Raw genomic sequence first — 13,759 nt, 5'->3', positions numbered from 1 at the left:
TTCTTGAGGTAAAGAAAATACTGTGTATATTTTAGAGCCTCACCAACTGTTGAGAGAGTAACACACTTCATGGCTTTCTCTTTGTTTTGTTTTTGCCTGAAGACAGAACAAAAATTCAAGCAAAAGAATCTGCAGACACAACATGTGCCCAGTAACCACTTTAACAAAGAACTACTCAAAATCCATGTTGGAGACCATATCTGATAACATAAAGGAAGTGATTCTTCTCTGACTACTGTGTCCAGGTTTTTCAACAAAATCATACTCTTATTGCAGTAAGCGTATAGAACTGAGGAATAAGAAGTAAACAGTGAACTGACCTTCTACAAGGTGGCCCTTGTTGCAAAATTACTCTACTAATCTCTTATTTTCTTAAATTATTATGGCAGGCAACTATGGAACCAAAATAGAATAAAATGTTGTCATTATGAAACTGTAATATCTGGCAACGATTCATCATATCATCTTTAGGAAAAACAGATAAATGTCATTTGGTATATGCTGTTTTCTTATTTCAAAAACAGAAAATAATATATTTGTTTCTTTTTAATGCAAATAACATATCTGGCTCTGCCTCCCTTAATGGATACTGCATACTAATTTACAGGACCTGGGAAGTTCAAAATATGTACAACAGACAGATGACTCATATTACAATCCCATTAAAGAAGAGGATAGGAATTATCAGTGATTATGCTAGCCTCCAAATGTTGAATTTTTCATTCCCTTGGTTCGAATATTGTAATGGCTTTCATTTATCTACATTATCCCTTTTGCTGTGTGCTGAGATGTTATCCTCATTTTTGGACTGCCCCTCATAATGTTTTGGCAGATTGGAGGGACTGCTTTCTGAAGTCTGTGTTGAGAGCCATACCTAATGCTGAATCACATCTGCTACTCATTTATGCTACTAAGCCAGAAGCTGTGTTAGGAGAATGGGAGTAGGAAAACCAAGTTGCTAAGCCTTTTCTCCTTCTCTCTTCTCCTCACTTCTTCCATTTTCACAATGTAGTTTTTAAACTACAAAATGACAGAAAATTTATTAACCACAACTGCTACTGAGCCTATATTTGCCAAACATTTCCCCTAAATAACTTTGCCTTTCTACATTTTTATAACATTTAAAAGAAAATCTTTTTATTTTAGAACAATCTTAGAGTTCGAAATGTTGTGATGGTAGTACAGAGTATTCCATATGCCCTATACCCAGTTCCCCCTTGTTTTAGTTTGCTAAAGCTGCAGAATGCAAAACACCAGAGACGGATTGGCTTTTATAAAAAGGGGGTTTATTTGGCTACACAGTTACAGTCTTAAGGCCATAAAGTGTCCAAGGTAACAAAATAAAAAGGAGGTTTATTTGGCTACACAGTTACAGTCTTAAGGCCATAAAGTGTCCAAGGTAACACATCAGTAATCGGGTACCTTCACTGGAGGATGGCCAATGGCGTCCGGAAAACCTCTGTTAACTGGGAAGGCATGTGGCTGGCGTCTGCTCCAAAGTTCTGGTTTCAAAATGGCTTTCTCCCAGGACGTTCCTCTCCAGCAAGCTTGCACCTCTTCAAAACGTCACTCACGGCTGCACTCTGTTTACTCCCCCCAGTCAGCTCATTTATATGGCTCCACCGATCAAGGCCCACCCTGAATGGGCGGGGCCATTCCTCCATGGGAACACCTCATCAAAATTATCACCCACAGCTGGGTGGGGCACACTCCAAGCAAATCTAACCAGCACCAAAATTTCTGCCCCACACAAGACCACAAAGATAATGGCATTTGGGGGACACAATACACTCAAACCGGCACACCCCTATCATTAACATCTTATACTATTTTGTACATTTATTAAAATTAATGAACTAATAGTGATACATTATTATTATTATTTTTTTTTTTTCTGTAGACTTTCTTATATTTGCACTTTGTACATGTATTTTTAGTAATATCGGTAACAATGTGCCTTCTCTTGAGGAAACTCATGAGTCATTTTAGTCACAGATGACTGATTGGCTTTACACACACTGTCATGACATTCAGTGTTCCGGTTTGCTAATGCTGCCGAATGCAAAACACCAGAGATGGATTGGCTTTTATTAAAGGGGGTTTACTGGGTTACACAGTTACAGTCTTAAGCCCATAAAGTGTCCAAGGTAACACAAGTGATACATTATTAACTAAAATCCATTATCATTCAGATTTCCTTAGTTTTTACCTAACGCTTTTTTTTTTTTTTTTTTTTTTGCTGTTTTCAGGATCCCAACCAGAAAGCCATATTATATTTAGTAGTCATGTCTCCTTAGGATCCTCTTGGTTGTGATAATTTCATAGACTTTCCTTGATTTTTGATGACCTTGTCAGCTTGGGGGAGGACCAGTCAGGTATTTTGTAGAATGTCTCATAACTGGGATTTGTTTGATGTTTTTTTCATGATAAGAGTCGGGGTATGGGTTTTGGGAGGAAGACTAAGAGGTAAAGTAGCATTTTCATCACATCATATCAAAGGTACATACTATTAACATGACACCACTGCTGGTGTTAACCTTGAGCTCCTGGCTGAGATAGCCTGTCAGACTTAGTGATTCTGTTTCTCCCTTTCCTTACTGTGATCTTTGGAAGGAAATCACTATACACAGCTCACATTTAAGAAATAGGGAGATATGCTCAATATCTATGAGGAATACTTTTCTAAATTATTTGGAATTATTCTGCACAGATTTGTCAATTCTCCCCCACTTTAAAATTTATTTAATCATTTATTTATATGGGCTCATGATATATATTTTATACTTTGAGAAATAATTCAATACAACTTTATTTTTTTGTTATTGCTCAAATTGTTCCAGCTTTGGCCGCTGGTGACTCTTTCAGTTATGCTCCTCTTGTCATATCTCCACCACTGGAGATTTTTTAAAAATTGTTTTTATTAGCTCTTCCTTGCTTTCTTGCCCTACAGGATGCTACAGCCTCATGTTGCATATTTCCTCCCCAGTCTTAGAATCAACCATTTTTCCAAAGAATCTCGGTATTGGAAAATGGCATTAGAAACCAAGATTTTGGTGCTACTAGGATACCTTTTCTTCTAGATCCTTTCAGCTGAAAGAGCAAGGAAATATCTGGGTATACTACCCAGTGTTTATAGGCATATCTATAAATATTTCTCTGTGTATCTGTAATAAACCAGACATGAGTTCATACTGATGTCTTCAGCTCTAGTTCATTACCACGTGGCTCATTCTAGCCTCCTCCTTTAACTTATCTGTAACAAACCACTACAAAATTGAAAAACCTAGCTCCCATCATCTACCACCCATTTATTTAACCGTTCAATTCCAGTATATGTCAATAATGGTATCAGAATTTTTAACCTTTACCACCATGGGAAAAATGTTATCAACTGGAATAGAGTGCTTACATCAAGTTTCTTTACTTTGATCTTCTAGGCTTAGCTTATTTCCATAGTTACTTAGATCAGCACCTTTTCCCCCACCCTCTTTGGTGAAGCGGTTTCGTACATCTGTAATACAGTCAGATTGCCTTGTTACATTCTGCATCCTATCCTGGGATCCCTGGCCTCCTACTTGATTTTTTAAATTTCATACATTAAGTTTCACTCTATGTGCTGTAAATTTCTACTGGTTTTGTCAAATGCATAGTATCATGTAACCACCATTACAGTATCATTCTCTGAATCCCTGTGCTTCACTTTTCAGCACTTCCACCTTCACCACACCCCCATCAGCCACTGATATTTTTACCATCTCTGTTTTGTCTTTTCCATAATTGGTATCATTCAATATGTACCCTTTTCAGACTGCTTCTTTTACTTAGGAACATGCATTTAAGGTTTATTGCTGAGTAATATCCCATTGTATCAATGTACCATTTTTTGTTTAACTATTCACCTATTGAAGGACATATGTCAATTATAAATAAAGACATGCAAACAATGCTTTGCAGGTTTTTATTCGAACAGATTTTTCAAACTAGTTGGTAATATGTGAGCATGATTGCTGGATTGCATGGTAAGACTATGGCTAGCTTTAAAAGAAACTTTCAAATTCTCTTGCAATGTGCCTGCACAATTTGGCATTATCAACAGCAATGAATGAGAGCTCCTGTTGTTCTGCATCCTCACCAGCAACTGGTATTGTCAATTTTTGGATTTTAGACATTCTAATGGGGTATATGGTGGTATCTCATTGTTTTAATTTGTAATTTCTTAATAACAAAAAATGTTGAGTATCTTTTCATATGCTTATTTGCCATCTGTATATCTTCTTTGGTGAAATATCTGTTTTGATCTTTTGCCCATTTTTTAAATTGGGTGGTCTGTCTTCTCTTTGTTGAATTTTAAGCATTATTTCTATATTTTGGAGAATTTGTTATCAGGTATGACTTTTGCAAATATTTTCTGTAGTTTGTCTTTTCATTATCTTAACAGTGGCTTTAGCAAAATAGTTTTTAACTTTAATAAAGTCAAGCTTGTCAATGTTTTTCATGGACCATAGTAGAAACTTCATGGACAAAACCAATAGAAATTTACAGCACATAGAGCGAAACTTAATGTATGAAAATTTTTAAAAAATCAAGTAGAAGGCCAGGGATCCCAGGATAGGATGCAGAATGTAACAAGGCAATCTAGCTGTATTACAGATGTACGAAACAGCTTCACCAAAGAGAGTGCGGGATCATAATAAGTCTAAGATCACATAGATTTTCTTCTGTTTTCTTCTCAAAGTTTTATAGTTTTACATTTTACTTATAGGACTACGATCCATTTTGAGTTAGTTTCTATTCCATTTTATCGCCTCTTTAAACATACAAATTATACTACTTGAAAAAAATTAATGGCTGCCTAGAGTTTCCAACATACATTTTTAACTACTCCAAGTCCATTTACAAATATCACTATGCCACATCACATGTAATGCAGGTTATCTTTTTTTTTAATTCAGTTTTATTGAAACATATTCACATACCATATAATCATCCATGGTATACAATCAACTGTTCACAGTATAATCATATAGTTATGCATTCATCACCACAATCTATTTCTGAACATTTTCCTTACATCAGAAAGAATAAGAATAAGAATAAAAAATAAAAGTAAAAAAAAGAACACCCAAACCGTGCCCCCCATCCCACCCTATTTTTCATTTAGTTTTTGTCCCCACTTTTCTACCCATCCATCCACACACTAGACAAAGGGAATGTGATCCACAAGGTTTTCACAATCACACTGTCACCCCTTGTAATCTACATTATTATATAATCATCTTCAGAAGTCCAGACTACTGGGTTGGAGTTGGATAGTTTCAAGTATTTACTTCTAGCTATTCCAATACATTAAAACCTAAGAAGTGTTATCTATATAGTGCATAAGAATGTCCATCAGAGTGACCCCTCGACTCTGTTTGAAATCTCTTCAGCCACTGAAAGTATTTCGCCTCATTTTGCATCCCCTTTTGGTCAAGAAGATATTCTCAATCCCACAATGTTGGGTCTAGATTCATCCCCGGGAGTCATATCCTGCATTGCCAGGGAGATTTACACCCCTGGGAGTCGGGTCCCACGTAGTGGGGAGGGCAGTGAGTTCACCTGTCGAGATGGCTCAGTTAGAGAGAGAGAGGGCCACATGTGAGCAACAAAGGGGTACTCAGGGGGAGACTCTTAGGCACAATTATATGCAAGTTTAGCCTCTCCTTTGCAGTAACGAGCTTCATGAGGGCAAGTCCCATGATCGAGGGCTCGGCACATCAAACTGCCAGTCCCAATGTTTGTGACAACATCAACACCAGTCCAGGTGAGGAAGTCCAACGCTTCTGCACCTTCCCCCAGCTCCTCGGGGTGGGGTGGGGGTGAGGCTGTAAATATATTTTTTATTCTCTGCCCAAATTACTTTGGGATGTGTCACTATTTCACTCTAACCTATACTAACCTACCATATCTCACTTCCTATTCAAAGTTCCATGTAATTGTGGTGTTTGGACAAACCGGCTGTAGAGTTATACTGTTTAGAAAATATAGATCCTGCACCAAATAGACATCTCTTCCCTTGGTCTCATATGGAAGTTGAAGTTTTAAAACACAGTCAGTGTTGACCTTTACCCTTTAGCCTGGTTTGCCCTAGTCTCAACCAGATCTGCTTCATTCATATCATTAATTGAAGTCTGGGCTCTTTTTCAGCTTTTTTTTAACAGATGCTGTATGCACTAATACTCACATTCATATCTGCCGAGCTCTAGCTCTGAGTTTCAGGTGTCTCAGAGATATGCATTGTTCCAAAGACCAATGAGGTTATACACTAAAGGATCAGCATCTCAAAGTTTAGAGACAGGCATTACAATTCAGGAATAGAGTTGACTGCTGTAAGAACTTACAATCTAGGGACTATTACAGTAATCATGTTCATGTTAGGCTATGTTCTAAGATTCAATTCTGAGTTTACACATTGTAGTTAGTCCATATTGGTGAGGCATTACAGTGTTTGCCTTTATTTCTGGCATACTTCACTCAAATACTGTGTACAGGATCCATTCACCTCGTTGTGTGTCTCACAGCTTCACTCCTTCTCGTAGTTGCTCAATATTCCATTGTATGCATACACCACAGTTCACCATTTTGTTCCTCAGTCTATGTACCCTTAGGTCACCTCCACCCATTGCAAATCATGATTACTGTTTCCATGAACAACAGTTTGCAAATGTCCATTCATGTCTCTGTTCTTAGATCTTCAAATGACATACCCCATAATGAGGTTGCAGGATCTTATGGTCCCCACATACTTAACTTTCTGTAGAACCACCACACTGACCTTCAGAAAGGCTACATCATTCTACCTGCTCATCAACAGTAGATAGGTACATCCCTCCCACCATGTTTTCTCCAACACTTTTACTCCTATATATATTTTTCCTACAGTTTTATAGAGTTATATTCACATATCATACATTTATTCACAGTGTACAATCAGTTGTTCATGGTATCATCATAAAGTTGTACATTTATCACCACAATCAGCACTTGAACATATTGATTACTACAAGAAAAATTGTTTTTTTTTAGCAATAATAAAAAAGATGATAAAAAGAAAAATAACATGTCATGCAATACAATATAATAGCAAGGACAGAAAATAACACCACTACCAAGAGTCCCATATTCCTCCCCTATATCCCCCTCTCATATACACTTAGCATTGGCATATTGCCTTGTTACATTTAATGGAGGTATATCACAATGTTACTGTTGACCATAGACTCCAGTGTGCTTTGATTATGTTTTTTTCCCAAATATCATCCCTTTTTCAACACTCTACATGGTTGACATTCATTTGCTCTCCCACATGCAAAAACATTTTTATATTTGCATATTTAGTAACAGTCATTGGCCACTCCAGTTTATACAGTCCCTGTTTTTATCATCAGTCTTTACCTCTGGTGTCATACATTCTCCTATCCCACCTGTTTCAGCTTTACTCACAGACATCTTCGTTCAGTGTACTTACAATACTGTGCTACCATCACACAGTATTATGCTATCTGTTTCTGGATCTATACAATCAATCTTAAACATTCTGTAGTCCTTCAGCATCAAATGCCTGGTCTCTGCCCTCTTTCTATCTGCTGGTTGCCTGTGTTGTCAGCTTTTAACTCTCAAAGTTTGTTCATTAATGTCTGTTCATATTGGTGAGACCATACAGAATCTGTCCTTTTGTTTCTGGCTAACTTCACTCAACATAATGTCCTAAAGGTTCATCCACATTATTATATGATCCATGTCTTTGTTCTGTCTTACAGCTGCATAATATTCCATCATGTGTATATACCACAGTTTGTTTATCCACTCATCCGTTGATGGACATTTGGGCTGTTTCCATCTCTTGGCAATCCTGAATAATACTGCAATAAGCATTGGTTTACAAATGTCTGTTTGTGTCTTAAGTTTCAGTTCCTCTGAGTATATATCTTGCAATGGAATAGCTGGGTCATACGGCAAATCTATACTTAGCTTCCTGAGGAACCTCCATACTGTCTTCCAGAGTGGTTGCACCATTCTACACTCCCACCAACAATGAATAAGTGTGCCTCTTTCTCCACATCCTCTCCAGCACTTGTCATTTTCTGTTTTTTGGATAATAGCCATTCTGGTAGGTGTGAGATGATATCTCATTGTGGTTTTGATTTGCATTTCCTTAATAGCCAGTGAAGTTGAGCATTTTTTCATATGTTTTGAGCCATTTGTATTTCCTCTTCAGAAAAATGTCTGTCCATGTCTTTTGCCCATTTTTTAATTGGATTGTTTGTCTTTCTGTTATTGAGATGTAGGATTCCTTTATATATTCGGGATACTAAACCCTTATCTGATATGTGGCTTCCAAACATCATCTCCCATTATGTAGGTTGCCTTTTTACTTTTCTGACAAAGTCCTTTGATGTACAAAAGTGTTTAATTTTGTGGAGATCCCATTTGTCTATTTGTTCTTTGGTTGCTTGTGCCTTGGGTGTGAGGTCTAAGAAACCACCTCCTATCACAAGATCGTTAAGATATTGCCCTACATTTCATTCTAAGAGTTTTATGGTCTTGGTGCTAATGTTTAGGTCTTTGATCCATTTCGAGTTAATTTTTGTATAAGGTGTGAGATAGGCATCCTCTTTCCTTCTTTTGGAAATGGATATCCAGTTCTCCAAACACCATTTATTGAAGAGGCTGCTCTTTCCCAGTTGCTTTGGTTTGACTGCCTTATCAAAGATCAGTTGTCCGTAGATGCGAGGGTCTACTTCTGAACACTCAATTCAATTCCATTGATCAGTATATCTGTCCTTATGCCAGTAGCATGCTGTTTTGAGCACTGTAGCTTTGTAATATGCTTCAAAGTCAGGTAGTGTGAGACCTCCCACTTCGTTCCTCTTTCTCAAGATAATTTTGGCTATTCGGGGCAACTTGCCCTTCCAAATAAATTTGGTTATTGGTTTTTCTATATCTGCAAAGTAAGTTGTTGGGATTTGAATTAGTATTGCATTGAATCTGTAAATCAGTTTAGGTAAAATTGCCATCTTAACTGTATTTAGTCTTCCAATCCATGAACATGGTATGTGCTTCCATTTTTTTCAGTCTTGTACAATTTCTTTTAGCAGTTTCTTATAGTTCTCTGTGTAAAGGACTTTTATGTCCTTGGTTAAGTTTATTCCTAAATACTTGATTCTTTTGGTTACTATTGTAAATGGGATTTTTTTCTTGATTTCCTCCTTTTGTTGGACATTACTTGTGTATAGGAACACTACAGATTTTTGCATGTTGATCTTGTAGCCTGCCACTTTGCTGTATTCATTGACTAGTTCTAGTAGCTTTGCCGTAGATTTTTCTGGATTTCCTACATATAGAATCATGTCATCTGCAAATCGTGAAAGTTTTACTTCTTCCTCTCCAATTCAGATGCCTTTTATTTCTTTTGGTTATCTTTTTTTTTAATATTCATTTTATTGAGATATATTCACATACCATGCCGTCATACAAAACAAATCGCACATTCGACTGTTCACAGTACCATTACATGGTTGTGCATTCATCACCAAAATCAATCCCTGACACCTTCATTACCACACACACAAAAATAACAAGAATAATAATTAAAACGAAAAAGAACACTGGGTGCCTTTGTTTGTTTGTTTGTTTGTTTGTTTCCTTCCCCCATTTTTCTACTCATCCATCCATAAACTAGACAAAGGACAGTGTGGTGCTTATGGCTTTCCCAATCCCATTGTCATCTTTTGGTTATCTTTTAACAGAGGATTCTCAATTCCTCCCTCTCTTTCCTACCTTTTCAATTTTTTTCTGGATACTGCCTTTCTTGAAAAGTTTCTCAACATCTATCCTCTATGTTCTGTTCTCTCCACTTTCCTTAAACTCAGCAAGATGTAGGGTCAATACTGTGGTGATAAATATTTAATAATACAAATAGTTATTCAATGTTCATAGCAAAAATATGAAGAATTCAATGAGTTGTATGTTGTTTAATCTGATGGAGAAACAATCAGCATGTAGGGAGTGTCTAAGATGGATCTCAGGGTCCTTATACCTGTTCAGGATGCTACTAAACGGACTTAGAACCTGAACTTTTAGAGCACCAAGTGCCTTTCCCATTTGGCACTGCCAACTCACACTAGCCTTGCATGTGGCAACAGCCTGAAAAACCTTCCATAACTGATTGCACACATTGAAAGACCCAATAGCACAATAAGCATTTGAAGATATGAGAGTTTGTGATGTAATTACTTCTTTGGCAAATGCCCAGTAATTTTCTCAAATTTGTTGATGGGTCATAAGACAAATATCTGGTCTAAGACAACACAGGGAAAACAATAGTCTTCACAGATATCTGGTTCATCTCCGCTTATTTTCATTTCTGAAATGAAATTTCCTGACAGCCAGGAAATATTAATTTCCTTTTGTGTACCTACAACTTGGTCAGCTTTCTTCTCTTGTCTTATCTCTTCTTTCTTTCCACTCTCCACTTTCTCCCAAACAGGCTTTAGATATGTAAAGGTATGTAAGAGGAATTATGCTGCAATCTTGTTCTTCATAAAAGAACAGCTTTTAATTAAATTTCAAAAAAATACCGCCACAGGCGACACTTCAGCTGACAAGAAATGCATTCTGTTAATCTTTGCAGAAAGGCACTATACCCTGCACTTAATTTAATTAGGTAGAGAAAAGGCCTGTTCCAGTCCTAAGGGGTTTAACAATGTCCTTTCAAATTGAGGACACAGCATTTATAAAAAGTCATTTTAATATCAGACAATACATTTCTAAACAGTAATTTAAAAATATTACTTGCTATTATTAAATGATACCTTGTTGCAACTTCACACTTCATGAGACAACTTTCATTTCACAGAGAAATTTCACCCACAACAGTCCTTCAGCTCCCCTCCAATAATTTATTGACTTTGAAAGTATTAAATAATTAGGACTTGGTTCCCTGGAAAACAACGGCACTAGGGAAATACATGCCAAACCTATATTACAATGGATAATGTATTTGGATTATGTTTTACTTCTGGGCCATGGTGGTGAGTGATAACAAATAACTTTTATATTAAAAATTGTATTACAGTTGAGAAGTAGGTTATATTCTGATGTCACTCCTGGCACTACAAACACAGAGAGGAAAACTTCGGGAGTTATTAGTAATCTTTTTTTTATTTCAAATCTTTCTCTCTGGCTCTTCAAAAGCTTCACTGGAAATTTCCTCCCATATCTGCACCCCAAGAAGCTAAACAGGTTATCAATCTGCAACACTCCCACAAATTATAATAGAAAATTATCTAAGGATCCTATTGGGTAGCCAAATTATCAGCAATTACAGTTCAAATGCAAGTTAGGTAGTAAAAACAAACAAACAAACAAACAAACAAAACCTTTCCATTTCACAGAGCTTTCTTTATCCAGAACCTCAGAGAACACTATTGCAAAACCCCCAGGAAGCATTATAAATAAAAGTCTGGATGCATTTTTTTAAATTCGTTGGATCTTATATATTAATTTATCCATTCCTGAGAGCAGCTGAGTGCCTAGTTGAAGCTAGGCTAACCCAGGTGCTACTGATGTCCCATTGAATTAGTCAAACAGGGTCCCTGACTGCATAAAGCTTAGAGTCCAGCTCTCCTGGAGGTTTCAGATGTAGGAGTGCTTGGAGCTGTTTCCAAGCAAAAGGAACAAAGGATTGATTAGAGGTATAATAATTTCTTTTTTGGTTATATATCAGTGTAACAAAAAATATTTTTCATTTAAGGGGATAATATATGACAATTAAACAAGTTCAAAACAAGCAAAGCAAATTCACTTTCAGCAATACCTAGTAAGCATCTAATATTCAGTTCTGGTCTGAAAGCCCAAGCAAACTTCTGATTCAAAATTACTGTTTGGGGACATATTAAATATTCCATTTTCAGGCAGAATTTTCCTTGGCACTCATTTGCACAGAGACTTACATAACTGGTCTACATCAGGCCCACCATTTACATTTGCAGAATTCATTGTTCAGTGCTTAGCACAGAATCAGGACCAGAAGAAACCTCATAAATGTGGTCTATTATAACTACTTTGGAGAGATTATATCAAGATTAGGAGCATAGGCTTTCTGCCAGTTTGACCTGGATTTGAGTCCTGATTTTGTCATTTATTAGCTAAAAAAAAATCTTAAACTTATTAATTAACCTCTCAGTGCTCAGTTTCTTTGTGTTTAAAATAATAACAGCCTTGTAGGTTTCTTGTTATAAGGATTAAATTTTAAAATGCACCCAATATATTCATTACTAAGCTTGCATATAGAAAGTGCTAAATAAATATTGGATGTCATTGCATTTGGTAGTAGTAAACAGGTCTTCAGAATTGTTCTGCATTCCTTTATGTTTTAGGTAAAGTGCCTTTGCCACAGAAAATCTGGCTCAACTGATTTAAATGGTAAAGAAAATGCATTACCTCAGATAACATGAAACTGGAGGCAGGATACTTCCAAAGGTGGTTATTATAGGCTTAACAACATTTTCAACAACACAGGTTCTCTCTGTAATTTTTGCTCTGCCACCCAAAGTGTTGACTTTTGTCCTCAGGCTTGTACATTCATGATCATGGACGGCTGCCACAACCCTTCTCTCACATTTTCACAAAACAATGTCCACTATCCAGAAGTGGGAAAGAGAGTACAATTAACTGTGAAGGATCTAAGATTTGATACCAATTGCAAACTAGCAAATTAGCCTGTCATAGTTTGATGCTTGTTGACAGAAAACATGAAAATCCCAACTCAGGGATGGGCAGTTTACTACTCAGAATGAAAGTAGTGGTCAGAGTATCATCATTTTCTTGAGCTCATTCACTGAGCCAGGGTTCCCACAAGGCAAAGTGACAAGGACCTGGGGATGCCTGCATGTGCCATGAGTTGTGTTACAGGAGTGGAACCCCAATATGAGGGAACTCTAAACTTTTATGATGGGCTTCGAGTAAAGCTGCTCAACTTTTATCCTGAGAGGGAAACAATATCATTATTATACAGGACAGTAAACAAAACCACCCTTGACTCCAAAACTATGTCGGTTTTTGAAGTCTGTTCACTATATAGCATCCTTGAAAAGACAGGCTGGAACAAAAGGGCAGTGAGTAGAGACAGTATTCCATCCCGATCTCCCTTGTTAAAAGTAGCAAAATCTTTCCCAGAAGTTTCCTCAAAGTCTTTGTTTCATTGAATATATGAATCTCATTTGGAACCTTAACTCCAACTCTAGCAAAGGAAATGGGAGTGCCATAATCAACTTTCATTAATCATGATTTAACTCCTAAGGCTAAGGAGAGACTCAGACTCTCCTACAGCACATGAATCCCTACATCTGAAAAAAGTATTGGAATTTTCTTTAAAAGGGAGAATGGGGGATTATTATTAGACAGGTAACCAACCAATAGAATCTGCCACACCAAGCATATATACAGAACATCCAGACTACTCCAGAAGAATTGTCCTTTAAACAAAATGAGAAAAATGTCCATGTTATAGACTGCAGAAACCCCAGTGCAGCTGCACTATAACAAGCACAATGAGCAGAGAAGTGGGCTCTCTTTACTTTGGGGTCTTGGGAAATTTTGATATTCATATATCTATATCTATATTTGTATCTACCTATAAATCTATATCTAAATCTCTATCTGCATATTCTATATCTAGATATGTAAATATATATATGTGTGTATATATACATATACA

Source organism: Choloepus didactylus, chromosome 9 (assembly GCF_015220235.1).
Source record: "Choloepus didactylus isolate mChoDid1 chromosome 9, mChoDid1.pri, whole genome shotgun sequence".
In the NCBI taxonomy this organism is placed as follows: Eukaryota; Metazoa; Chordata; class Mammalia; order Pilosa; family Megalonychidae; genus Choloepus; species Choloepus didactylus.
Note: the sequence above shows the minus strand (reverse complement) of the source record.